The sequence below is a fragment of the Anomaloglossus baeobatrachus genome, chromosome 2 (assembly GCF_048569485.1).
Source record: "Anomaloglossus baeobatrachus isolate aAnoBae1 chromosome 2, aAnoBae1.hap1, whole genome shotgun sequence".
Lineage (NCBI taxonomy): Eukaryota > Metazoa > Chordata > Amphibia > Anura > Aromobatidae > Anomaloglossus > Anomaloglossus baeobatrachus.
In genome coordinates, this window is record NC_134354.1 from 93,778,077 (window position 1) to 93,802,809 (window position 24,733).

Here is a 24,733-nt window from a genome sequence, read left to right on the forward strand (position 1 = left end):
CGTGCCAGGAATGTGGGTGCAGCGCTGCTCTGTGTGGCTCTGCTCTCTGCAGCGCTGCTCTGTGCTGGGGCTGTGGGCGCGGCGCTGCTCTGTGCCGGGGCTATTCTGTGTGGCGGGCGGTGAGGCATGGGCCATTCTGAAGATGTCGGCAATGATGACTTCAAATAATTGCGCCCAGAGTCAGAGCATGTGCAGATGGAGCTCTCGGCTCAAGTTCTCATCTACGCTTGCGCCGCCTCCGGCCGCCATTTCTTTTAAGCCCAAACCACCACCATATTCAGAATGGCCCATGCCGCACAGAGTAGCCCTGCACAGAGCAGAGCCATGTCCACTGTCCCGGCACAGAGCAGACCAGCACAGAGCAGCCCCGCACAGAGCACAGCCGTGTCCACAGCCCCGGCACAGAGCAGACCAGCACAGAGCAGCCCCGCACAGAGCAGAGCTATGTCCATAGCCTTGGCACAAAGCAGCCCCGTACAGAGTAGATTGCACAGAACAGCACTTGCAGTGAGCATCTGCGCCCCCTTCTGCACTATCCGCAGCATTGCCATACTCCAGCACTGTTCCTGCCTCTTGTCAACCCCGCTCCACCACCGCTGCCACCCCTCCTCCCCAGTAAGACACCACCGGATTATAAAACAGATCCATATTTTTTTTACCTTTCATTTTCTCTAAATTTGGGGTGCATGTTATAAAACGAAAAATACGGGAAGAATTTTAATTACTATCCAGATAAGTCTCAAGGACTTTTGTAGATCTGAAGCCTCTATCACTCCAGATCTATTACTTGTTTCCTCGCCCTAGCGCTGCCTTCTTCTACTTGACTGACAGCCCGCTATGTTGTGTGACTTCAGGCTAAGAACCCATCTGTCAAAAAAGAAGAGGCAGCGCCGGGTGGGAAATAGAGACGGAGTGGCAGAGGCTGATTTCTCAGTAACAAAGGAACAGACTGGTCAAGTAGTTTATTGCTGGACTTGTCTTTGAATGGGCTACATGCACATATGAATAATTTGAGGCTGAAATCCTGCTGACAGACTCCCTTTCAGGCCAATGAGTATGACTTCAGGCAAAGGAGTTGTCAGTCAAGAAAGCATTTAATGAGCATGTTTCGAAATACTCGGATTCACGATAATCGTAACGTGTACTGTCTAATACTTGCGTATTCGTTCCGAATAGTGTGTGCAATGCACGTCAATGGGGAATACTCGCAATGTAATGAGTAACCCGAATGCCACACTATTCTTGCGAGTAGTAAATAGTGCGGAATTCGATTTACTCGTTACTTTGCGAGTATTCCCCATTGACTTGCATTGCACACACTATTCGGAATGCATACGTGAGTATTAGACAGCACTCGTCATGAGTATAGCGAATCCGAGTTTTTCCGAAACTGGCTCATCATTAAGAAGCATGCATTGTACATATTTTCCATTTCAGTTTAAACATTCAAACTCTCATTTCGGAGTCTGGACTTGTTCTGGATTAACACTATATTAACTGCCTGATGAAGCGCGGTATGACCATCCTTCTAAATTCATGATAGTTTCAATGTGGCTGAACTCCAAAATATTCTCCTGTTAGTTTTAAAGCAGAAATTAATCTCCATATCATAGAGGTGTAAAAGAATATTTTATGTCCCGGCTGTATTACAACTAGTAATATGTTTCAACTTTTTAAAAATGTATACTGTTTTTCTATCGATTTTCTAAAAAAAGTTCTCAAATATTTTGTATTTTCAAAGTATAAATAAAAAAAGTGTGAAGAAGAAGCCAGTATTATGACTCAATGGATAACAGAGTTCAAAAATTATATTTTATCAGTATTTTACACTTCTAAAAACCGTCAAATTTCAAGCGTTTAGTGGAGTGTTTGATATTGTAACATTTGTAAATTCAATTTCTTTTTTATGTTTTTCAAAGAAGCCTCTGGGAGAACACAGAAAAAAAAGATAGACTCAAAACACTGGAAAAATAAACACTGACCCTAAAAAGTGCTAGTAAAAATCGACAAACTAAAAAAAATGTATCTAAAAATAAATATGTAAAATATGAAAAAATCTACTGTTTTTATATTTCACTATAGAGTTTAAAGTCTAGTTGTGGTGTTTTTGGTTAAGAAATAAAAAACATTGTTAAAATGGTCTTAAAAATAGCCACAAAAATGTGCATTTTTGTGAAAAATACTGTTTATGTGAAACAAGCCTCAGTGCCCTGTGCCCTGATAGTGTAATAAAATGGTCTTCCAGGACCCCCACTGATAACTAGAATAAGGACATATACTGTACATAGGTATATGAGTGCCCTATTTATCTTAATGGGGTTTTCATAAATAATCCGATTTAGGGTTTAGCGTTTTATCGCCATGAACTTACAATAAATCCAATTTGTTTTCTAAATTTCCCTTGCTCCTGACTGAATAGTATGACATGACATGATTGATGCACTATTTCGGCAGTAAAAAAACCCTCACTCAGATGAGATTAGAGCCTCGTGAAGTTTTTTGGTGAACAGCTATATATTTTTATTTTTTTCTACATATATTTTACTGCCATTCTCCTTTTAAAGGGGTATTCCTATCACCAAGAGCCTATCCCAATATGTAGTAGGTGTAATAATAATAAGAATAATAATAATAGCAAATACCTCCAATTAGAAATGTAGTATAGTTCTCCTGATATAGCCATGTCTCTTACCTCATGTGCAGGGCATTGCTGGAGCTTAGGTAATAATAATAATTAATAATAATAATAATAATAATTTTATTCATTTATATAGCGCTATTAATTCCATAGCACTTTACATACATTGGCAACACTGTCCCCATTGGGGCTCACAATCTAGAGTCCCTATCTGTATGTCTTTGGAATGTGGGAGGAAACCGGAGTACCCGGAGGAAACCCACGCAAACACGGGGAGAACATACAAACTCCTTGCAGATGGTGTCCTTGGTGGGATTTGAACCCAGGACCCCAGCGCTGCAAGACTGCAGTGCTAGCCACTGAGCCACCGTGCCGCCCTATCCATAGTTACATAGTTACTTAGGTTGAAAAAAGACCTAGGTCCATCTAGTTCAACCTTCCTCCACCAGTTCTACATTTGGTCACTAAGTCATTTATAACCAACAATGTTGTGTGCACTGAGGAAATCATCCAGCCCTGATATAAAAGCAGTTATAGTGTCTGCCATTACTACCTCTTGTGGTAGGGCATTCCACAGTCTGACTGCTCTAACTGTAAAGAACCCTTTCGTATTTAGCTGTCGGAATCGCTTTTCTTCCACTCGCAGTGTATGTCCCCTGGTCCTTAGTATTGTCTTTGGAAGGAATAAGTCATGTGCCAGTCCTTTATATTGACCACACATGTATTTATACAAATAAATGAGATCTCCTCTGAGACATCTTTTTTTTTTTTTTTTATAAGTTACGACCAAGAGCGAGCTTTTAACTTAGGCTACTTTCACACATCAGTTTTTCGCCATCAGGCACAATCCGGTAGAAAAACTGATAACGGATCCGTCGAAAAAACAGATCTGTTGCATCAGTTTTTTCCATATGTTTCTTCCATTTTTCAACGGATCCGTTGTCCTACTGAGCATGCTCAGTTTAAAAAACGCAATCCGTCGTTGGATTCTGTCATATGATGGATGAAGCCGGATACGGTGCCCATAGGCTTCTATTATAGAACATGCAGGACGGCGTAGGATCCGGCGTGGTCCAGATTATTGCCGTTGTCAAAAAACGTTCCATGCTGCATCCTTTCCGGCAGCCGGACGAAGAAATTTTGCTGGATCCGGCAGACATCGCATGCAATGCAAGGCCATCCGACACAATCCGGCGCTAATACAAGTCAATGGGGAATAAAGTGGATCTGGCGCCGGATCTGTTTTATCAGTATTTCGCTATATTGTGCCTGACGGCAAAAAACGGATGTGTGAAAGAAAGCAGCCTAACTGTCAATGTATGAGTGGACGTAATCATGGATACTTAAAGCTGCAATGCTTCATTTTTGCCAGGTGGATTTTGGACCATCATTATTGTCCATGAAATTGTTTATGATATTAAAGGCCATTGTTATAGCTACCATATTTTTCGGATTATAAAACAAACTTTTCCCCAAAAAAGTTTGGGAGGAAAATGATGGGTGCGTCTTATAATCCGAATATAGCTTACCGGGTGGTGGTGGAGATGGGTCACAAGAGACAGGGGAGATGCTGCGAGCTTACTGCGAGCGGCGGGCTGTGCTGCAGCCGGTGCTGTGCTGTGGCTGTTGAGGCAGGGGCCATTCTGAAAATGTCGGCTATGCAGGCTGCAAATAATGGCACCCAGAGTCGGCGCGTATGCAGACCGAGCTCTTGGCTCAAGATCTCATCTGCGCTCCCGCTGCCTCCGGCACATTGATTCCCTGCAGCGGACATGAGGAATATGGCGCCTAGAGGTGGCATATGTAAATGAGATCTCGGCTGCCATTTAGCTGAGAGCTCATCTGCACACGCGTCGACTCTAGGCGCCATTTCTTTGAAGCCCACACCGACGACAGCTTCTGGATGTTCCTGCCTCACAGTGTCCGCAGGGAGGATCTGGGACAACCACCGCATCACCCACAGCATCACCCTACTCCACAAGCGCCTCTGGCTCCTGTGACCCCGCTCTGCCACCACTGCCGCCCCCCTCCAGTAAGACAGTAACGGATTGTAATATTTTTTCCCCCCTTTTTTATCTCTAAATTTGGGTCGCATCTTATAATCCAGTGCATCTTATAAAACGAAAAGTACAGTAATTTATTTAATGTCACTGATTAAACAGGAGCATCATTGCTTGCAAATACTATAATAATGGGCATAGCTATATAAGCATATGTATTGTGATGCCCATAACAATTTATTTGTGGAATGCCAGTGGCTGGACCCCTATTTTATTAACTCATTCCGCTTGGCAATCTTATATCTGAAGTGCTGCAAAAGTTGTTAGGCCCCAAAGTATGGAGTGTGTTTTCCTATCAAGGGGCACGGTTACATACAATTAGAACAGTACATTGATTTTCCCCACAATCCCATTGGTTAACATGAAACTTTTTAACCCTTTGATTGGGCGCAGTCAAACTTTCTAAACCTCCAACCCACCATACCGGCTTCCAAAAAGCAGTGACCCTCATGTGGCATATACCACACCGATTGTAGTATATACAACACCTAGATGCTGCGGCTGAAGGGAGGGTCTTCCTGATCGATAAAGGTGATACATGACATGACATGCGGCCAGTCATGATGCATGATCAAAAAACGTATCCAAAATCTATATGTATTCATTAACACAAACTGCCAATGCCCCTGATGAAACTGGGCAGTCAATAGAATAAGAGGAAATGCTTAGGGGTTAATGAGCCACCCAGTTTCGTAAAACATTAGCGGGTCTCAAATATCAAGCAGGGTTGGTGGACCATGTGTCACGACGTGGACTAGGGGAGAGTCCAGGGTGAGCCGAAACACACAAAGACAAACAAGGGTACACTGTTGACACTTGAACAACGGTGAGCCCTAGCGCTAAAGAAGATGGACACCTCCTCCATTTACCTGCAACTGTAACCTGCACTCCCAGCCAGTCCCTATGCAGGTTCCTCACATGTCGCCAAGCAGGAACCTGAAGCCCTGAAAAGACTCTACAATAGTCCCTGGCTAGTGAGTGGGCAGGTGAGGGACGCTAGCTCCACCGCTGCACTAGACCAACACACCGGGGAAAGAAAACAGACAGGGGGGAAACCACTATAACAGACTGCAGCGGTTAGCACCAAGACTGCAGCCACCACAGCAACTTCAGAGGGTTTCAGCAGCTCCTTCCATTTCAAGGACCAGTATCCAAATGGCAAAGATAATAACCAGAACCCTCTGCTGGTAGCAGGGGATATATAAAAGGACTGGGGGTGGTCCCAAACCGGAAACACCTGAGCTGGTAAATAGCCTGTTGCTGGCAATACTGCCATTAACCCTACGACTGCCAAAGGAAAGGAAAACACGTTTAATATTGAGAGTCAAGAATGAAAATAACTCTCAAGGTCTCAATTTGTCACTAGTCTAATAATGCAGATAGACGACCGTGACACCTTGAACCGATGATTATAGGTCGGGCTAAACTGGGTGTCGATCGCTGCAGCACAGCATAAACTAGGCAGGTGCAGTGGAATGAGTTAAATCCCTACAGAGATAGTTAGCCATAGCAGAGTTATTTTCAAGATATAGCAGCCAACCCTAAGCCCAGGACAGATCACACTGCCGCTCTTTATTTGCATTGTTCCCTGCGGGAACATTTACACCGAATACCTGGCAAGGAGACATTCGAATTAAAGCAGAAAATTATTTATTGAGAATTAATAAGCAGCACCACAACATGACAAATATTTAGAATGTGCTTATATCAAGAAATGATTTTTGGAAACCAAAAAGTATTATAATAATATTAAAAATAACTAGAAACTTAATTCTACACCAGAAGGCATATCACTAGATATTAAAAAATGCTGCCGCTACAATAAGACATGGTATTAACAGCATTTTGTTTAGTATTTTAAATTTAGTATTAACAGTTAATTTTTAAAATACTCCAATTTATTTCACACTGTGAATCAAGATAACATGTTTGGAGATTAATGATATAACCGTTGCTGTGAATTAGGGGCACTTTGCACACTACGACATCGCAAGCCGATGCTGCGATGCCGAGCGCGATAGTCCCCGCCCCCGTCGCAGCTGCGATATCATTGTGATAGCTGCCGTAGCGAATATTATCGCTACAGCAGCTTCACATGCACTCACCTGTCGTGCGACGTCGCTCTGGCCGGCGATCCGCCTCCTTATTAAGGGGACAGGTCGTGCGGCGTCACTGCGACGTCACACGGCAGGCGGCCAATAGGAGCGGAGGGGCGGAAATGAGCGGGATGTAAACATCCCGCCCACCTCCTTCCTTCCTCATTGCAGGCGGGCGCAGGTAAGGTGGTGTTCCTCGCTCCTGCGACTTCACACACAGCGATTTGTGCTGCCGCAAAAGCGAAGAACAACATCGGACCGTCGCATCAGCGTAATTATGGAATTCACCGACGCTACACTGATGATACAATTACGACGATTTCGCGCTTGTTAATCGTATCATCTAGGATTTACACACTACGATGTCGAGAGCGATGCTGGAAGTGCGTGACTTTAGACATGACCCCACCGACATCGCACCTGCGATGTCGTAGTGTGCAAAGTGCCCCTAAGTCTAAGCTAGAATGTCCTGCACATGAGGTAAGAGACATGGCTATACCAGGATAACTATACTACATTTCTAATTGGAGGTATTTGCTAATATTATTATTACACCTACTATATATTGGGATAGGATCTTGGAAATGGGAATACCCCTTTAAGTCATATTTGGTTCTTTCAACTTGTTCTAAGGTGTAAAAATTAAAAAAAAAGTCATGTGACCTTGATTGCTATGTTAGTAATTTTTTCCGCTCAGGGGGGCGGGATGAGTGGATAATGCACAAGTTATAGCCGCTCTGTTTTAGACTGATTAGCATAATAAATATGATTAGCATAATATAAGCAATCAACCACATGCACAGAACAAAAAAAATGATAAATGAATATTTTTAAGAAACCTTGCTTTTTTGGAGTGGAGAGGGGAGATATATTAGGCTACATTCACACTTGCGTTGTGCACAATCCGTTGCAATCCGCCGCATTGAGGAATTACTCCTCATAGGCTTCTATTAAGGGCGGATTGTAACGGATGGTCTTGCATTGCATCCGCCCCGCGGCACATCAGTTGTTTAGTGACTAACCGTCGGGTGGGAGAAACGCGTAATGTAACGTTTTTTTGTTGCTGTAAAAAAACGCACTCCGCAGGATTCCGTCGGGATCCGTTAAGAGGCATAATGAATGTTTATGGTGCTGGATTCCGTCACGTTCTACTGAGCATGCCTAGCATGTCCAGCAGAACGGTATGAATTGCGTAAAAGCTCTCCTGGTCCCTCCCTCTTTCTCCTTCTCTCTTCTTTCCCGGCAAACAACAAAAAAAAACAAACGCAAAACAATCTTGCACAGGAATCCGTTGCCTTTATTATCACACTATTTGCAACGCATCAGTTACATCCGTGACACAACGCACTGTGACGGATGCCGAACAACGCAGGTGTGAAAGTAGCCTTAAGTCACCTTCACTAATTTCCTGGGAAAGAAAAATTCAATAAATTTGCACAGGTGTGTCTGTCTGGTGAGTTTTGGGGTTTTTTAACCGTCCCCTAAAAAACAAAGTTTTCTTTTATCATCTGATATCGAGATTATCATTAATAATATTTATTGATATTGTTGTTGTTCAGTATATTTTTCTTATTTGATATCAATATTTCTTACACTGACACTTTTATAGGCACTGATTGGCTGCAACGGTCACAGGTCAACACTATCACAACCATAGGAGACAAAATCAGTGATGGATCCATCCAGCGGTCTGGAGAAAGAGAGGGGTTATCCCGGTTGCTTGTGCACCTTTTTCTACCACAGTTTTTCCTTCCACTCAACTTTCCATTAATATGGTTGTATACAGCACTCTGTGAACAGCCAGCTTCTTTAGTAATGATCTTTTCTGGCTTACCCTCCTTGTTGAGTGTGTCAATGAGTGCCTTCTGGACATCTGTCAAGTCAACAGACTTCCCCATGATTGTGTAGCCTACTGAACCAAACTAATGAACCATTTTAGGAAGCCTTTGCAAGTGTTTTGTGGTAATTATTCTAATTTTCTGAGATAACAACCTTTGGGTTTTCATTGGCTGTAAGCCATTATCATCAAAATTAACAGAAATAAACACTTGGAATAGATCCCTCTGTGTGTAATGACTCTATGTAATATAAGTGTTTCCCTTTTTGTACTGAATTACTGAAATAAGTTAACTTTTTGATGATATTCTAATGTATTGAGATGCACTTGTATGTGCTGATTATTATTTTTATAAGTAAATACAAGAGTGGGTAGGAAAACCCCTTGAAGTCATAAATCTATTATAAGAAAATTTGTATTTTCCTCATTTTTACAGACAATAGCTAGAAAAATGGGTCCAATTTCTGCATATCTCAGCAGCTTGCCTTATCAAGGTATCCAATAATACTAATGCTTCCCTATTCCTTCATGTATTGATTACCTTTCTCATTATTCCATCCTAGCTCCATCACTTTTCACTGGACTGTCTACTATATAAGTGATCTTTTGTTCTGATATTTGCTCCTTAAGCACTTTAATAGACTTCTTTGTTTCAATGTTATAAGTGAAAAGTTACACAGTAAAAGTCCTGCTAAAGCTTTATATACAATAGTAACTCTGCCCGACTATTCCTTGAATGCCATTATTTCCTTGGAATACACAAAGATTGTGTCTGTGAATACATGCTCAAAAAATCCAAGCTAGATATAAGCATCTCTGTGCTCCTTAAGTTTTGTGTCTACCCCTCCCATGCAGATCTAAAGGCCGCTTTACACGCTGCGACAGCGCTAGCGTTTGCTAGCGAAATCGAGCGCGATAGCCGCCGCCCCCGTCGTACGTGCGATATGTGTTGATCGCTGCCGTAGCAAACATTATCTTGTCAGCGACGTCGCTGTGACCGCCGAACAATCCCTCCCTCAAGGGGGAGGTGCGTCCGGCATCATAGCGACGTCACTAAGCGGCCGGCCAATAGAAGCGGAGGGGAGGAGATGAGCAGGACGTAACATCCCGCCCACCTCCTTCCTTCCGCATTGGCGGCGGACGTAGGTACGGTGATGTTCCTCGTTCCTGCGGTGTCACACATAGCGATGTGTGCTGCCGCAGGAACGACGAACAACATCGTACCTGCAGCTGCAACGATAATAAGGAAATGAACGACGTGTCAACGAGCAACGATTTTTCACGTTTTTGCGTTCATAGGTTTTACACGCTGTGATGTCGCTAACGGCGGCGGATGTGCGTCACTAACGAAGTGACCCCGACGATATAGCGTTAGCGATGTCGCAGCGTGTAAAGCACCCTTCAGTGTCTCATAATGGTAGGACAGTTTGCAACATTGCCTCATTTTTTTCTTTTGCATCATTTTGGAGAAATAAAAATTTCCTGCGTTGGTGGACATCATTATTTTACCATAAAGTTCAAAAGAATATCTAGCATATACGAGAAGCTGGTATGTTTGTGTATTTGCTGGTTACTCGACATTAAAAATATTGTTTGATTTTATTAACAAAATTTGCATTAAAAAAAAATGTGATTTTCAACATCTCAATTAAAGGGAATGTGTCAGCAGCTTTTTGCTACCTCATCTGAGAGCAGCATATTGTAGAGACAGAGACCCTGATTCTAGCGATGTGTTACTTAGTTTACTGGGTGCCACAGTTTTTAGATGTAGGAAAGCTCAGAAAGCTAACCCCGCCCACACTATAGCTTTTAGTGTATATTGTCTATTTACAGTAAGATGCTAATCAGAAGAGGGGGTGTGGTTGGATCAGGGCTCACATGAGCTTGTAGGCCAGGCAGTGATGATCTCCTGGTGATAAAACATTCATTGTATGAAAACAACAGCACACAGCCTAATAAGTGACACATGCCTGAAATATGTGTTTCAGCCCCAATCTTATGTTCCAGAAAACATAGCAAAAACCTGCTGAGAAATTTCCTGTAAAAAATAGTCGGGGTCTCTGGGATGTAGAAGGGGCCATATAACAAACATTGGTTCCCGGATGTGTTAACACTATTCTCACTACAATGGGTCCCTCTTGTATCCATTTGCCTAAATTTTAACTTGTGTAGTCAATGCTTTAGAATTGTCAATTATCTTGTCCAAGATTCAGTGACATCTCTAAGTTTTCTCAGGACGTTGCAGTCTCCATATTTCTGTACAGAGAAAGAGACCAGATCTCCCAAATATAGAGCAGCCAGCGGACGCACTACATGTAGCAGAAAGCCTGTCTGATCTCCGCATCTGCAGAACGCGAGGAAATCTGGCAGGAATATTAGCCGCCAATCCAACAACTGGTCCATAGTGTTTAACTATTGATTTGCTGGTTGTAAAGGAAACGTACAAATATACTGAACACTGTTCCCTCTGTTACCAAACACCTATAGGTTCCTGCAGACATTTTGTTATCTTTTACATTATTTGGCTATACATTAAATAGTCAGTAATTAACAAGAAATAAATTCAGGCAAGTTGTATACATGTTCTGATTGAAATTACTTTACGCTGAAACTAATTGTTTAGCGAGGAATGTGTCATCAGATTTCACAATACAGACTGCACATTATTAAGGAGCTCTCTTAGACATGATGAGAAAATGTCAGAAAGGCTTTATCATCCTTTTTAAAGTGTAAACTTAATCTTTACCCATCTAGCCTGACTGGTGACTCCTCAGTGTTCCTCCTCCCTGCTGCAGCTGATCTCACAGTAGAAAAGTACAAGCTGCAGCTGTCAGTCAGGCTGGGTGGGCAGGGACTAAATACACTAAGGGGTACTTTGCACGCTGCGACATCGCTAGCATCGGCTAGCGATGCCAAGCGTGATAGTACCTGCCCCCGTCGCACATGCGATATCTTATGATAGCTGCCGTAGCGAATATTATCGCTACGGCAGCTTCACACGCACTTACCTGCCCTGCGACGTCGCTCTGGCCGGCGACCCGCCTCCTTCCTAAGGGGGCGGGTCGTGCGGTGTCACAGCGAAGTCACACGGCAGGCGGCCAATAGAAGCGGAGGGGCGAAGATGAGCGGGACGTAAACATCCCGCCCACCTCCTTCCTTCCGCATAGCCGGTGGAGGCAGGTAAGGAGATGTTCCTCACTCCTGCGGCTTCACACACAGCGATGTGTGCTGCCGCAGGAATGAGGAACAACATCGTATCTCCTATTGGTGCGACATTATGAAAATGACCGACACTACACAGATCACCGATTTTCGACGCTTTTGCGATCATTTATCGGCGCATCTAGGCTTTACACGTTGCGACGTCGTTACCGGCGCCAGATGTGCGTCACTTTTGATTTGACCCCGACGATATCACAGTAGCAATGTCGCAACGTGCAAAGTACTCCTTACACTAGAGCTCTCACTGTTTTGCTAGATTTATAAAATGCATCATTTAAAGGAAACCTGTCAGGTTTCCTCTGCCCTCCAACCTAGCAGCATGGCTACCTGTATGCCCAAATTCCCTCCCTAACCAGTCCTGTATAGCGCTATTCACTAATATGAATGTGTAAAACACGACTTACAAACCTCGATGTCCCCTATGCTAATTAAGGCCTTTACTAGTCGAAGGGCGTTAATTCCCCTGACCAATCAGCCCTTTTTCCCATGTTATAACGCTCCTATGGGCATAATAATATGATTTGTGCGAGCCGGCGTCTCCGCCAGCTCCTGGAAATCTTGCGCATGCGCACGGCTCATTCCAGCAGTCAGTGCACCTTTGAAGCCGGGTGTACGCTTCCCAGCTTCATTAGGCGCACTGCGCTTGAAACAGAAGTTCAGGAGACGTGTATGTGAGCTGTCTTCTGAACTTCCAGTCATGCGCAGTGCACTTAATAAAGCCGGGAAGCGTACACAAGGATTCTGAGACGCACTGATGAAGCCAAAATGATCCATACACATGAGCGAGATTACCAGTAGCTGGCAGTGATGCCGGCTCCTGGCAATCATGCTATCATGCCCACAGGAGCGTGATAACATGGAAAAAGTGTCGGCTAGTCAGGGGAACTACTGCCCCTGAGACTAGTCAAGGCCTCAATTAACATAGGGAAAGTGAGGCTTAGAAGTAGTTTTATTTTAAATACTCATATTAGTGAGTAGCGTTATACAGGGCTGGAACTTGGGCATACAGGTATTAATGTTGCTGGGTTGGAGGGCAGAGGGGACCTGACAGGTTCCCTTTAAGATCAGGCTTAAGGGGGCTTTACACGCAGCACCCGCCACCGTCATTTGTGCGTCACGCGCAAATCGCTGCCCGTGGCGCAAAATATCGCTAGGCCCCGTCACATGGACTTACCTGCCTAACAACGTCGCTGTGGCCGGCGAACAGCCTCTTTTCTAAGGGGGCGTCCAATTGAAGCGGAGGGGCGGAGAGCAGCCACAGGAAAGTGATGCCCACCTCGTTGCCGGAGGACGCAGGTACGGTGTTGTTCCTCGTTTCTGCGGTGTCACACACAGCGATGTGTGCTGCCTCAGGAACGACGAACAACCTGCGTCCAGCACCATCAACAATATTTGGGATTTGAACGACGTGTCAACGATCAACGATTAGGTGAGTATTTGTGATCGATAGCGGTCGTTCGTACGTGTCACACGCAACAACGTCACTAACGAGGCCGATGTGCGTCACGAATTCCGAGACTCCAACGACATCTTGTTAGCGATATTGTTGCGTGTAACAGGGCCTTTATACAATCATTCTGAAATGGATTTATAAAGTAAGCACACCAGCCTCATCATGTCGAAGAGCTTTATTTGTTAATACATGCAGCTTGTTGTAAAAAATAAAAAAAAATTGGACAAAAGTGATAAGAGGGAGTGCAACTATTAAAACATGCAGTTTGCATCGTAAAATCAGGTGACAGATCATTACTCCTATGGCCAATTGCAGATAAACTAGAATTCAAAGATCTTTGAAAAGTAGGTTAGGAGCTGAAAACAGCAGCTTCACTGGTCATTGACGACAGCTTCTTTACTGATGTATTACAACAAATTTGATACACAGAAATGTGAAAACCATGCATGCTCACGCAGGTGAAATGGTGAAAAAGTGAAGGAGTTCTCCATTCTTGTGGCTTCCAGACCAATGCTCAATCAGAATAATGCAGTCACCAATCAATATATCTTTGGGGATAAGTCCATCCTGTCACAGGAATGAACTAATAATGCAAAGGTTGCAAATCCATGCATTTACTTAATTCAGGAATGGAGCCGGAAGAGACAGTAATAAAGAACCCTAATGTCCATCCTAAACTTAAGGCCCTGTCACACACAGAGATAAATCTGTGGCAGATCTGTGGTAGATCTGTGGTAGATCTGTGGTAGATCTGTGGTAGATCTGTGGTAGATCTGTGGTAGATCTGTGGTAGATCTGTGGTAGATCTGTGGTAGATCTGTGGTAGATCTGTGGTAGATCTGTGGTAGATCTGTGGTTGCAGTGAAATTGTGGACAATCAGTGCCAGGTTTGTGGCTGTGTACAAATGGAACAATATGTCCATGATTTCACTGCAACCACAGATCTGCCAAAGATTTATCTCTGTGTGTGACGGGGCCTTTATTGCCATATAACACGGAATCAGAAATTAGATAAGCAGCCAAAGTTTAGTAATTATGTTATTCTTTATTATTATATATTTTCATATTTAGCTCTTTTATGTTATATATTTACTATTATTAATATTTGTTGTACAAAACATTTTTTTGCAAAAGTGATGAGGGAGTGCAGCCATATTGATTATCACCTTTGAATTAGTGTCACGGTCGTCTCTCTGTTGTAGAGACAGGTTCTGGGTCAGAGTGTCTTTGCCTTGAGACTGCGGATTAAATGTATTCCCTTTTCTTAGATGATGAGAGGCTAAAGCGGGGTTTACACGCTGCAGCATCGCTAGCATTTGCTGGCGATGTCGAGCGTGATTGCACCCGCCCCCGTCGTACGGCCGATATGTGGTGATCGCTGCCGTAGTGAACATTATCGCTACGGCAGCGTCACACGCACATACCTGCTCTGCGACGTCGCTGTGACCGGAGATCCGCCTCCTTTCTAAGGGGGCGGTTCATTCAGCGCCACAGCGACGTCACAGCAGCGTCACTGAACCACCGCCCAATAGAAAAGGAGGGGAGGAGCATGCCGCCCACCTCCTTCCTTCCTCCTTTTCCGGTGGACGCAGGTAAGGAGATGTTTGTCGTTCCAGCGGCGTCACACATAGCAATGTGTGCTGCCGGAGGAACAGCAAACAACACCGTACCTGCAGCAGCACCGGTATTATGGAAATGAATGACCTGTCAACGAGCAACGATTTTGCATGTTTTTGCGCTCGTTGATCGTCGCTCATTTGTGTCACACGCTGCGATGTCGCTACCGGCGCCGGATGTGCGTCACTAACGACGTGACCCCGACGATATATCGGCAGCGATGTCGCAGCGTGTAAAGTACCCCTTAATGTCTGTATTCCTTGCTAGCACACATTCTTATTTCCTTTCCGGGTGTTTCCGGTCTGGACCACTCCCAGTCCCTATATATACCCTCTCCTCCCAGTAAAGGGTGTCAGTTATTCTTACTCATTTGAATGCTTGGCCTGGAGGTGGAAGGAGCTGGTAGAATCCTCTCTGCAAGTTGCTGTGGTGGCTGCAGTCTTAGTGCTGACTGCAGCAGTCTGTTGTTTTGTTCCCCCTGTCTGTCTTTCCTTCCTTCCCCTGGTGTATTATTAGTGCAACAGTGGGCCTAGCGTCCCTCACCTGCCAGCTCACTAGCCAATGCTATTACAGGGTCTGCCAGGGTATCAGGTATCCTGTTCAGCGACAGGTGCGGTACCTGTATAGGGACTGGCTAGGAGTGTACGGTACAGCTGCAGGTGAGTGAAGGCGTTGTCCTATCTTTCCCCTCAGTAGTGCTAGGGCCCATTGTTAAAGTGTCCTCTGTGTACCCCTTGTGATAGTGTTGTGCTTCATTTCCCATAGTCACCAGCTTCCAGGAATTAATGATAATTTGTCACTTTAATTATTATTTTTTTTTTTAAAAGTTCATTCAAAGGGAATCTTTCAGAGCCCCAAATGCTTTTAAATTGCCTTCAATACCTTTTAGACATACCTTCATGTTTTCTAGTAATATGTGTATTGTGTTCTTGAACTGCACTAGAGATGAGCGAAACACATTGCACAATTAGTGTCTATGGTCCAGGTCAGAACTTTGTGGCCATGGACAGGATTTGCATGAAGTTCCTGAGCTTCTGAGTTCCCCGGTGTAGCGTTTGATTTGCCAATCTGGTGTGACATCATCTGTGCGGCATGCTGCGCCAAAGTGACATCTCGCCAGCCTAGCTAAATCAGAAGCCGTGCATGGGAATTCGGAAGCTTAGGAAATTTACACAGCTCCTGTTCATGGCCAGAGATTTGACTACATAACTTTCAGGAAAATGAACTTACAAACAGCACGTTACTGTATGCACATGAATCAGGATTTTTCCAGAGAGGCGTTTACTCACTTAAACTACTCCAGGTTCAGTGGCTGCAGTCATGCCCACTTGATGTGATTGACAGTTCCTGCACTGCTGTCGTCTTCAACTGCCCCCCCGCCATAATAAAGCTAATAGCCCACTGCAGAGTAGATCTGTAGCAGAGGAAGAGAGATGCCAGCAGGAGGGCAAAATGTGAAGATGTTGGCAGTGTTGTCAATCATATCCATGAGGCATGACAGCAGCTGCTGAACCCGCAACAGTCTCAGTGAGTAATCTGTGGTCTAGAAACCTTTAAGGCAGGGGTCCCCAAGCTGCAGATCAAGAGCCACATGTGGCTATCGGGACCATGATGTGTGGCTCGCAGCTGTTTGCCAACTTTGTGCATTAGCATCAGGTCTGGAAAATAGCTACAGTGGAACCTCGCTTAACGAGTAACCCAGTTAACGAGAATTTTGTCTAACAAGCAAAGCTTGCTGTAAATTTGTAACTTGGTTTATGAGAAAGCTTTGCTGTACGAGCAAAATCCTCACCGCACACACTTCCGGTTCCGTACATCCACCACGCTCTAACCCGCTCTTGCAGTCCACACAAACACACACAAGCACGCACAAAACACACACAAACAAACACGCACGCACACACATACAGTATTATGCTCACCTTCCCTTCCGTTCCATCGCTGGCCTCATGGTTCTTGTAGTTCGCCGGTAGATCACGACAAGGGAGGAATCCTTGGGGCGAACTACAAGACCCAGGAGGCCATCGATGGAACGGAAGGTAAGGTGGGCATAATATGTGTACCTTCCGTTCCATCGCCGGCCTCCTAGGTCTTGTAGTTCGCAGCTCCAAGATGTGTATCGGCAAGCATTGCAACGAAGCAGGAACTTCCAGCCGCTACTCAAAGACAGCGCGCTGACCAATCAGAGGCAAGCGGCTCCTGCCTTTGACGTCAGCGCTCTGGGTGCGGATGTTCCTCCCTCATCATGATGGTTACCCGATACACAGCCCGTACTAGCGAACAGCAAGTGATGGAACGGAAGGTAAGGTGAGCATAATATGTGCGTGTGCTTGTGTGTGTTTGTGTGTGTTTGTGTATGTGAGTTTGCGTGTTTGTGTGAGTTTGTGCGTGTGTGGAATGGCACAATAGGGGACCAAGATGGGACATTTAACAAGTTGTGGAATGAATTGTCTGCATTGCAATGATTTCCTATGGGAAATCTTGCTTTGCTGAACGAGTAACTTGGTTAACAAGCACAGTCCCAGAACGGATTGTTCTCATTAACCAAGGTTCCACTGTATAAAGAAAAGGTCTCTAGATGGTAACTTTTGTTAGTAGTCCCCCCCAGAAGAGCAGATATGGATGCCAATATACTGGGTGGGGGGATAGGATGATAGTTTGGTGCATGAAGCTGGATGCAATAGTGTGGTGAGTATTTTTGATGTAAAAATACTGAATGGGGTAAAGTGGGCACTCATGGATGTGAGAATACTGCCCATAATAGAGAAAGCACAAGCTCTCTGTGTAGTTTTTGTAGGAAATGTGGCTATCTTTATAACATGCACTGGATGTCACCATAGGAAAAAAAAGTAGCTGTACCTGGCCCGTGACCATCTCTCAGAGCTGAGTAAAGCTCATGACCATCTCTCAGAGCTGCATGTAGCTCATGTCCATCTCTCAGAGCTGCATGTATCTCGTGACCATCTCTCAGAGCTGAATGTGGCTTGTGACCATCTCTCAGAGATGAATGTGGCTTGTGACCATCTCTCAGAGATGAATGTGGCTTGTGACCATCTCTCAGAGATGAATGTGGCTTGTGACCATCTCTCAGAGATGAATGTGGCTTGTTACCATCTCTCAGAGCTGAATGTGGCTCAAGATCCTCTCTCAGGGCTCAATATGGCTCAAGACCCTCTCTCAGAGCTGTATGTGGCTCAAGACCCTCTCTCAGAGCTGTATGTGGCTCAACACCCTCTCTCAGAGCTGAATGTGGCTCAAGATCCTCTCTCAGAGCTGAATGTGGCTCGTGAACATCTGCTAGAGCTGAATGTAACTCGCAACCCTCTCTCAGAGCTGAATGGGTCTCCTGATCATCTCTCAGAACTGAATGTGGCTGGTGACCATCTGTCAGAGGTAAATGTGGCTCGCAACTCTCTCTCAGAGCAGAATGTAGTTTGTGACCATCTCTCACAGCTGAATGTTGCTCGTGACCATCTCTCAGAGCAGAATGTGCCTTGTAACCATCTGTCAAAGCTGAATGTAGCATGCGACGATCTCTAAGAAATGAATATAGCTTGTGACCCTCTCTCAGAGCTGAATGTAGCTCGTGACCCTCTCTCAAAGCTGAATGTGGCTCTCATAGTAAGAAAGATTGGGGACCACCGCTTTAAAAATATCATTGAATATGGCGCCACTTCTACTGTTGCAAAAATAGCAACTACATCAACTGTGAAAGATGTCAATATTTCAGTATGTAAAACATAATTACCAAACTTTACTGAACATGCTAACTTATAATTTATTAGTTTTTGGCCAGTTTTTTACATTTTGGGTGGAAATCCAATGAGTTGTATACTTCTAATCCATAAATCAATGCAACATGTGAAGGATGCACTGCTATCCAAACCACTATCGTATCCGGGCTGCCAAACATGCAATACAAACACAAGTGCATTGTAATACTTACTTTCTTCAGAAGAAATCAATGGAAGCATTAAAATATAAGTAACAGAAGATTAGGCACTTTAGAAAATAAGACCCATTGCAACACTACAAATGTTAACGGGAATGACATAATTTGCCTCCCTAAATTTTGATTATCCGGGAAATCTCACATATACAGTATTTGGAAATATCCCAAAGTAAAATAAACATTTTAAACACTTTTCTTCTTCCATTGAAAAATTGATACAATAAATAATAAATGTAACAATAGAAAAACATTTGCAGAAAGTGGAAATCTAATAACAAAATCAATAAGTCCATATGGAAAGCACATTTATACGTACGATACAGGATGAAAGGGAAGGAAAAAAAACACCTTCCAATCCTGTACGCTGAACTGATGGGATACTCAAGATGTTACTGTATAATTCTCCGACATCGTCTTTTTCAGGTCCTTAATGGAATATATTGGATTTTTAAACTCCATTTACACAAACAGGCCGCTTTCTGGCACTGAACGCTTCCAATCAATTTACAAAGTACAAACTAACAATCTTCCCATCAACTCTGGAGCCGATTTTTGTGTCCGTGTTAGAATAAAGGCCATTGTTAGAACTAATTGATATATTCACATTCCCTTAATTAAAACCAGCCAGAAAATTCAACTAAGTTTTAAAGGGAACCTGTCACCAGGTTTTTCCCTTATGAGCTGTAGCCACCAGTGAGCTCTTATATACAGCATTCCAGAATACTGTATATAAGAGCCCAGGCCACTCTGTATAACGTAAAAAACACCTTTATAATACTCACCTAGAGAGCAATATAAGGGGGGGATCCAGCACTGCTGAAGAATGGCATGCAAACAATTAAAAGTGAAAATTCACAAATTATTCCAACTATACTATGCAAAATGAGATTTTTAGCAAACAATTTATCAACTTTTTGAGCCACCCCTGCCACGTCACGGCAAATCTCAATAGGGGGGTCCTACTATTTTTTATTTTTCAATGGTGCCATGCAGCCTCCTAAATTCATTAAAAGCAGAACCATATTGAAGAAACACATTTACCTGTAGCATTACCGAAACCGCTTCCATGTTTGCAAGGAAAGGCAACCGTGAATAAAAGCAGCCCAGGTCCCAGCATGTGCAGTGAACGCGATAAACACCAGTACAATATCAGAACTAGCCCTCACAGTGCCAGACCAGGGTCCATGAGAAAAAGGCAGAACAGGCCCAACTAAAATTAATTTGTGAATTTTCACTTTTAATTGTTTGCATGCCATTCTTAAGCACTGCTGGCTCCCCCCTTTTCTGTTGTCTACATGTCCGGTTGCTGACCCCCACCATGTCACGCATGCCTGGTTTGGTTTGCTTATTCCTTCTGTTTCTATCAAAATCATATATTGGTGGTTGTTCACACTCAATCACCTCCCCTTGTCCACAGGCTTTGTTTGTTAAGCACCTTATACTTGGACTTGTTTCGCCTTTATTCATGGACCCTGGTCTGGCACTGTGAGAGCTAGTTCTGATATTGGCCTGGTGTGTGTGGCGTTCGCTGCACATGCTGGGACCTGGGCTGCTGTTATTCGCAGTTGCCTTTCCTTGCAAACATGGAAGCGGTTTCTGAAATGCTACAGGCAAATGTGTTGCTTCAATATGGTTCTTCTTTTAATGAATTTAGGAGGCCGCATGGCACAATGAAATATAAAATATAGAGTAGGACCCCCTATTGAGATTTGCCGTGACGTGGCAGGGGTGGCTCAAACAATTGATCAATTGTTTGCTAAAAATCTCATTTTTCATTACATATATAGTACAGTTGGAATAATTTGTGAATTTTTACTTTTAATTTTTGTCATGCCATTCTTAAAGGGAATCAATCACCAGGATTTTCGTGTATAAACTAGTGCCAGTATAGCACTGGCTTTATCAGGCTGATTCTCTACAGACCTGTAGTGGTCAGCTCGGATGTTTAGGTTTTGAAATCCAAGAAAGTGAAGTTTGTAAAATGAGCAGCTTCTTGAGGGACAGTTGCACTGAAGCAGATCATATATTCATAGCTATCCCCTCCCCCTGTTAGAATTAGCATAAGCATTATACAAACGACTTACTTTGTCTAGCAGGACCTGTGTGAAGTCATACCCATGTGACCAGAAGAGGCGGGACCTCAGCCAACAAAGCAGATACCAGGTCACATGGGTATGACCTCACCACAGGTCCTGCTAGACAAAGTAAGTAATTTGTATAATGCTTATGCTAATTCTAACAGGGGGAGGGGATAACTATGAATATATGATCTGCTCCACTGCAACCGTCACTCAAGAAGCTGCACATTTTACACACTTCACTTTCTTGGATTTCAAAACCTAAACATCCGAGCTGACCACTGCAGGTCTGTATAGAATCAGCCCGATAGTGCCAGTATAGCACTGGCTTTAGGTTATATACAAAAATCCTGGTGATTGGTTCCCTTTAAGCAGTGCTGGCTCCCTCCCCTTTCTGTTGTCACCTAGAGAGAAGTCTGGTCCAATGGATGTCGCTGGACTCAGACCGGCGCCTCCTCTCTTTTTGAGCTCACCATCTTTCTGCCCAGCCTCGTTTAGATGATGTGTTCTGCATCAATCACAGAGAGGCCTCCATTGTGCTCCTGCGCATGCGCACTTTGATCTTCCCTGCTGAGGGTAGATCAAAGTACTGTAGTGCACATGTGCATGATGTCTTAGACCTTTTCTTGCGTCTGCGCATTACAGTACTTTGCTCTGCCCTTAACAGGGCAGAACAAAGTGTGCCTGCGCAGGGGTACAATGGAGGCCTATCTGTGAATGATACAGGATGGATCATCCCTACGGGGATGGGCAGGAGAATGGTGATTGCAAGAAGAGAGGAGGCATTGGACTGAGACCATCAACATCCATTGGACCGGACTGCTCTCTACGTGAGTAGTATAAAGGTGTTTTTTAACTTCTATAGCGTAGCCTGGTCTCTTATATACATTATTCTATGATTTTTTTTAATCCTTAAAATAGGTTTAAAGGGAACCTGTCACCAGGTTTTTCCCTTATAAGCTGCGGACACCACCAGTGAGCCCTTATATACGTCATTCTAGAACAGAGGTTCCCAACTCCAGTCCTCAAGGCACACTAACAGTGCATGTTTTCAGGATTTCTTTAGCATTGCATGGGTGTTGGATTCAGCACCTTTGCAGGTGATTAAATTATCACCTGTGCAATACTAAGGAAATCCTGAAAACATGCACTGTTGGTGTGCCTTGAGGACTGGAGTTGGGAACCTCTGTTCTAGAATGACGTATATAAGGGCTCACTGGTGGTGTCCGCAGCTTATAAGGGAAAAACCTGGTGACAGGTTCCCTTTAAACCTATTTTACGGATTAAAAAAAAAAAAAATGTTGCATTTCCATCAATTTCTAACTTTCTGTCATGATAGAGATAGTAGGAGAAAATGATGTGATAACTGGAGATAACCCACACAAATCTTATAGGATTGAGCATGTATACAACTGTTTTGGGAGGGCAGTTTTTTCTATTTTTGCCTGAAAGTTGCTCATAGCTCTCATTTTTTGTCTTGAAGATAGACCAAAATGTATTATAAGGCATAAACTCTTAACAACAAAAGAACAAAAGAATCTGTAGTCTGAAATTGCACAAGCCTGATCCTTACCTTTCTCGCCAACCATCTGTTCGGGCCTGCCATACACATTAAGCGGGCTTTACACGCTACGATTTCGCTACAGCGATCTCGTTGGGGTCACGGATTTTGTGACGCACATCCAGCCGCTGTAGCGATGTCGTAGCGTGTGACTCCTAGGAGCGATTTTGGATCGTTGCAAAAACGTCCAAAATCGCTCCTCGTTGACATGGGGGTCCACTGCCAGTTATCGCTGCTGTCGCAGGGGCGAAGTTGTTCCTCGTTCCTGCGGCAGTGCACATCGCTACATGTGACGCCGCAGGAACGAGGTACATCTCCTTACCTGCCTCCGGCCACAATGCGGAAGGAAGGAGGTGGGCGGGATGTTACGTCCCGCTCATCTCCGCCCCTCCGCTTTCATTGGGCGGCCGCTTAGTGACGCCGCTGTGACGCCGAACGGACCGCCCCCTTAGAAAGGAGGCGGTACGCCGGTCACAGCGACGTCGCTATGCAGGTAAGTATGTGTGACGGGGGTGCCAGATTTTGTGCGCGACGGGCAGCGATATGCCCGTTTTGCACAAACGATGGGGGTGGGTCGCATGTTAGCGATATCGGGCCGGATATCGCAGCATGTAAAGCGACCCTTAGACTGTTCACCTAACCCATCGCTGATTTCAGTCTAATGTAGATGGGGGATTTAAGTGTCTTTTGATAATATTTCACTTTCTAATAACACATTCTTTAAAATGTATTATTATAGTAATTGGAGCTACATTTCTACATTTTTGTGTTTAAAGGGAACCTGTCACCATGAAAATGCAGTCTAATCTGCAGTTATCCTGTTATAAAGTAGGGGGAACTGAGTAGATTGATATATAGTTTTGTGAGAAGGGATTCAATATAACCTTTTTATTCATTATTTTGGTCCAGTGGGCGGTCCTATCAGTGACTGACAGATATCACTGTCTGCACACTTCTATAAGAAAAGCTGTCCGTCACTGATAGGACTGCCCACAGGAATCAAAAACTCCAGAAAGAGCAGAGCATTAAATTATTAAAACACAGGATAGACCAAATCTTTTCTCGCAAAACTACATATCAATTTACTCAGCTCCCCCTGATCAATAACAGGATGACTACAGATTAGACTGCATTTTCATGGTGACAGGTTCCCTTTAAGCAACAAATCATAGAAATCAGAGAAACTTTGTAGAGTCAGTGGGTAAAACAGTATGCAGTAAGCTGCACAGCACACAATACGTTGTGGCTGTAGGTACGTATAATTTGAGTGGATTGCTCCCTCCTTCATCATTCCCCCTCGGCGTCAGACATCTGACATCTCAGTGCAGTCGGCGTGATGATATCACTACTGCGATGTGCCGAGATGTGCCGAGCTACACAACACATGCCACTGCAGAGACCGGAGCAGCGAGGGAAAGAGGAGAGATGAGTATTTATTTCTTTTTTCAAATCAGTGAGTATACGATGGCCAATGGCCATAATCTTCTATGAATGACTATGGGGTATACATTATACTATTTGGAGGACTATGGGGTGTGCATTATGATAAATTGAGACCTATGGGGTGTGCATTATACTATATGGAGGACTATGGGATCTGCATCATAATATATGAAGGACTATGTGGAGCCAATTATACTATATGGAAGACTAGGTGGGGGCAATTATAATACATGGAAGGTTATGTAGGACTACGAGGACGCCTTTATACTTTATAAAAGGCATTCTTTTAGGGCCATTATACTGTATGCAAGCAATTATACAGTGTGAAGGATTGAGTGGTGTCCATCATACTGTGCGGAAGGCGGTGTGGGGGCCACTATACTGTTTGGAGGGATAGTGGGGGGCCATTATACAGCGTGAAGAGATGTAGGCGCCATTATACTGTATATAGGCCAATTATATTGCATGGAGGGATGTGTGGGGGTCGCAGTTGGGGATCATACCGTACTGAGCTCACCAAACTTTGCCGGGGTAGTTGAGGGTGGGTACAGTAGGGTCATCATACTGTGTGTGTGGAGGAATTCACTATGGGGTTATCATACAGTGCTTGTGGGGCAGTTTTGTTGGCATAGATGCAATGAAAGGACAATCTAATAGTCCTAAATAGGAGGTAAATTACGTTGTAAAGTGGTGAGATACTGTATGGTTATATGCAACACCGCCAAATGGTAATTTTTTTTAATTTATTTTTTTTCATCTATTTTGGGGGAGAAAGG

The 24,733-nt window shown here is 44.0% G+C and overlaps 1 protein-coding gene across 5 annotated transcripts in view; it reads right to left on the reverse strand.

Moving 5' to 3' along the window:
• CTPS2 (CTP synthase 2) overlaps nt 1-24,733 on the reverse strand; it is a 275,422-nt gene that overhangs the window by 19,171 nt on the left and 231,518 nt on the right. The gene's annotated exons all lie outside the window — the stretch shown is intronic.